Here is a 5,267-nt window from a genome sequence, read left to right as displayed (position 1 = left end):
TGACCTTAATTATCATCAACTGACCTTAGTTATCATCAAGTGACCTTGATTATCATCAAGTGACCTTAGTTATCATCAACTGACCTTAATGATCATCAACTGACCTTAGTTATCATCAAGTGACTTTAATTATCATCAAGTGACCTTAATTATCATTAAATGACTTTAAATATCATTAACTGACATTAATTATCATCAACTGACCTTAGTTATCATCAAGTGACCTTAATTATCGTCAACTGACCTTAAATATGAACTGAACATTAATATCCATACATGACTCTAAATATTATCTCATAAAATTAAATTGCATCACCTGACTTTAATATCAGCACGTCACATATTTCTTTGTAGACAGTTATACATTTATTTGGTGTTTTTTACAAAAAGGAAACGTGGACTCAGGTTTATCTTCACTCATGGTGTGGGGTCAGGTAATGTTTCCTTCTGTTTCCTTTCTGCTGGATTTATTTTTTGATTTGATTAATTTGGGACTAACGGGAGAGTTTGACAGCACAGACGGATGGAAAGAAAACTGCCACGAGGGGCGAAAGGAACAGCCAGAAGAATGTTTGACTGAGTGACCACACCTCAGCCGCTCTGCAAACCGCAGCCCCCGGCCCATCCCGGGGTCAGGGCCAAGTCCAAGTCCACATCTTCAATCGGAGATGAAAGCCTGGTAGGAAGGTCTGCAGGTGCCAACAGCAACCACCTGCCAAGGGAGCTGTGCATCCTCCAGATGTTCCTGATGGAAAATATTCTGTTCCTTGGCTCTCCCTGAAGACGAGGAGGGAGCCTCGGTTTGACTCGCTCACTTCAAAGTGGGGAGGAGGTCTGAAAACCACAGGGACATCCAGAGAGGTCTGAGCACCGCATGGCTTTATGTGTGTGTGTGTGTGTATCTTTGTTTATGTTACCTTGTAAGGCCCATTTTTCCAACACATACTACATTGTAAGGACCAAAGACCAGTTCTCATTCAAGAGTTGTTGGTGGGTTACGGGTTAGGTTTAGGACTAAGGTGTGAAATGAGGATGGGTTAGGTTGGGTATGTACTGGTAATAGGTTTAGAGTAAGGGTCAGGGTTAGGCTATAGAAATGAATGTAAGTCAATGCAAAGTCCCCGTAAAGATAGAAAGACAAACGTGTGTGTGTGTGTCTGTGCGTGCACAAGGAGGGAATCAATAACTTTTCCACACATTGAAACAGGCTTGAGCCCTATGGAGGGTGGAATGTGACAAATAGAGCCCCTCCTCAAAGTGACTGACATCAGTGGTGCAGTTGGACCAGAGGACATAGATGAAGACACTTGTTTCTTAATATATCTTGAATTAAAATAATGTTTTCATACATCTCCTGATGCATGCTCAATAATTCAGGTAGAAAAATCCAAAAAAGTTAAATCTGGTCCTCTGGACATTCAAAAAAACAAAAAACAAAACAAAGCAAAAAAAATCTAGAAACGTTTCGTCTCTCATCCGAGAGACTTCCTCAGTCTGAGGAGCTGTATTCAGCTCAGTCTCTTAAATAGCACCTTCTTAGAGTGGATCAACCAGTTTGCTGCTGACAACCAAAACCAGCTGATCACATGCTCAAGAAGGACCATCAGCCTAACAATGGATCATTAGCACCTGATGGCTGTTTACTATTCACAGAGGGCTGAGTGATACTAGCAATCACAGCATTGTAAGAGGGGGACAGTTGAACCCGGAGGCCTCCACCCCTGTTTAATGATGGACGATTTCTTTTCACAAAGATGGCCTCCTTTACTCCTCTCTCAAACCATCGTTCCTCTCTGTCCAGGATGTGAACATCTTCATCCCTGAAAGAATGACCGCTGGCCTGGAGATGAGTGTAGACCGCAGAGTCCTGGCCTGATGATGTTGATCTTCTGTGCTGGGCCATCCTTTTGGCCAGTGGCTGTTTAGTTTCCCCGATGTAAGACTGATCACAGCCCTCCTGACACTGAACAACATACACAACATTACTCTGTGCCGGGGGACTGGATCTTTGGGATGAACCAGTCTTTGCCGTAATGTATTTTGGGGTTTAAAAGCCACTGGGACGTTATGTTTAGAAAATAAACGTCTCAGTTTCTCTGATACCCCCTCAACATATGGAATGACCACTGGTCTGGGTCTGGGTTCCTCCTTTTCACCTGATGGCTGACTGGAGTCCTGTTTGGGTTTCTTCTCTGCTTTCAGGAAGGCCCAGTTAGGATATCCACATTGCTCTAGAGCCTGTCTTGTGTGGGATTTCTCCTTCTGCCTGGCTCCCGAGCTAGTGGGGATGCTGTCTGCTCTGTGGTACAGAGTCCTGATGACTCCTAACTTGTGCTCCAAAGGGTGATGGGAGTCAAACTGCAAATACTGGTCTGTGTGGGTGGGTTTGCGGTACACCTCGGTTTGCAAATGTCCTCTATCAGAGACTGAGACCTCACAGTCCAAGAAAGCCAACCTGTCATTTTTTACATCTTCTCGTGTGAACTTGATGTATTTATCCACAGAGTTGATGTGGTCAGTAAAATGTTGGACTTCCTGAGATTTAATTTTAACCCAGGTGTCGTCAACATACCTGAACCGATGACTTGGTGGTGTCCCTGAAAAGGACGTCAAGGCTCTCTTTTCTACCTCCTCCATGTACAGGTTGGCAACAATAGGAGAAACTGGAGACCCCATAGCACACCCATGTTTCTGCCTATAATATTGCTCCCCATATGTGAAGTAGGTTGACTGCAGGCACAGTTTCAAGAGTTGACACAGTTGTTCTGTGGAAAGCGTGGTCCTGCTGCTCAGAGTGGTGTCTGATTTTAATCTTAAACTGAAAACAGCACCTCAGACTGAGGAAGTCTCTTGGATGAGAGACGAAACGTTTCTAGATTTTTTTTGCTTTGTTTTGTTTTTTGTTTTTTTGAATGTCCAGAGGACCAGATTGAACTTTTTTGGGGTTTTCATACATCGTTCTGTCATTCTTATTCCTGAATGTGAAACATTCCAGCGGGTCATTTTGTTATAAAAGTTCTTTGATCCATTTAGTTTCCCTGCTCCATTTGGAGAACGTGCAGAATGTCACACTAACATGCTCCAACCCACATGTTCTTTGCTCCGTTTAACTCCTCAGCAGTCAGTTTTTTTAAAGTAATGAAACTGTCAAACACCGTACGAAACTTTTGTCTAAAGGGATTAAAAACAACCATCTCTGCAGAGCAAAGCTTGAAGTTTTAGGTGTTCTGTCTGAGAGAAATATAGTTTAGACATTTTAAAATCTGCAGCCTGGTTTATTTGCTCCACACATTTCAGGGACAAGCCTGAACTCAGAAAGCAAAGCCTGAAGTGTCTACATCAGTCAAGAATTAATCAGAACAAATGGTCCGAGTCCCTCAAGTCCCGCCAGGAGTCTCCGTCAGGAAGGTAAAATTGGATCCTAACACCTGATGGTTTTAGTGCAACAGGTGACCTGTCACCTGATGTGGGTCGGAGGGATTTTATTATGTTTCAGAAACAACCTGAAGGTGAAACGGAGGGTTCATTTAGGACTGGCGCAGCCATAAAACTTCACATGTAGAAACACAAATGTTTCATGCTCTTTTCATCGTTTGTGCTCCTGGAGTAGGTTTGTCTCTGACCTTTGACCCTAGATTTCTAAAACACTAATGCATGCCAAACAACAATAGAACATGTAAAACACTGAAATACACATTCAATTCAGAGAAAGTCAAAAACATAAAGTAGCAATCTTTGAACAAATGCCCATCACCCACTGCCTGGTCGTCCTGTTAAGGTTTTAAATAAAATCTTATATGATCCGTCAGCCCTTGGAATATGTGTTGGGGATTCTCTCAGCTACTACCAGTCTGGTTTAACTCAAGAGGTGACTCAGGTTCAGACTCCAAGTTCAAAAAACAACAAAAGTTTATTCACAAAAAATAAAAACCTACAACATGCATGGAAAAACTTCACTGGGGCAAATGGTCACAAGGAGGGACAGAAACCCCTGACAAGGACAATGCACTAACACCAGATGTCTCGGAAAAACACAGCTACTGGAATAGAGATAGCTCATTGTACCACAGTTTCATATTAAAGTAGGAAAAAGGGTTAGTGATGGAGTTTATACTGGATAAATACTTGCTTTACTTTTAGCAGTTCAGTGGGTAGAAAAGGTTAAACCATTAAAATCAATCATTGGCTTAGCTTATTCATCATTGTCCAGTTTGCAACATAACCAGTCAGAAAGTAGACCAGATATATTAATTGAAATATGACAAACACTTTAAAGAATCAGTATGGTGGGGATTACAGTAAATTTTATATGGGTTCCAGCACATCACTGGGTTATGGGGAATGAAATGGCAGACTGGATGGCTACGGTTGATATTAATGTTATGTTTAGTATAACCGAAATAAAGGGTATAATAAAACAAAAAAATGAAAGAGTGGTGGCAAAAAGCAGAGGATATCAGGCTATATTTTACTTTTAAAAACAGTGTAAGCTGTATAATAGAATCTAAATGTATTTATTTTGTCATGTGGTCTACACTCCTTACCAGTTGGGGGCGGCACTGCTTCCTTCAGTTGTTTGTCAACTGCCAATATAATAAAGAAGAAGACTGAGGAGAAAATGAACAAACACAAAAGTACCAACAGGTAAGTGGAAAACACGAAACAAAAACTCAAACTGTGACACTCACACTAAATTTCAGCTTCTTATACATGAAACTGACCAAATTATAAACATTTAGAGCCATTTTACTCAGTCTTTCTCTTCAGGCCACAGAGGAACAATGAGTTTCCATAAAGCCGGCATCGTCATTAAAGATAAAACAGAGCACCAACCCTCATACTGACTGCACCAGCTGTGTATAACTTACCACGCGTTACACTTACTGCCACCTTTTAGCCAAAATTTATCTCACACTAATGTTTCTTTGCTGTTTTCCTGCATTAGCCATGCAGATCAGAATAAAAAAAAAGATGGCGTCTTGTTTTTGTCATGTATGCAATAGGGGTTGATAGACTAGTCGACTAGTCGACTCCATGCATCTCATTTGTTTTTATATTTCACATCGACTAGTTGAAGTCGCCACCGCCCGCTGTTCCCATCCCTATTCCACCCAATTCACGTGGTGGATTAAATAAAATAAAACTAAGAGCAGTTTTCTTAGCCTTGTTTTTTTTTTTACGTGAAGCACGTTTCCTTCACTTTTGCAGCTTAATTGTTTTGGTTTTCCTGTGACTTATTTGCAGTATGATACATGGTAGGAGCATAA

Source organism: Nematolebias whitei, chromosome 21 (assembly GCF_014905685.2).
Source record: "Nematolebias whitei isolate Nwh7 chromosome 21, NemWhi1, whole genome shotgun sequence".
Taxonomy (NCBI): Eukaryota; Metazoa; Chordata; class Actinopteri; order Cyprinodontiformes; family Rivulidae; genus Nematolebias; species Nematolebias whitei.
This window is presented reverse-complemented; position numbering follows the sequence as displayed.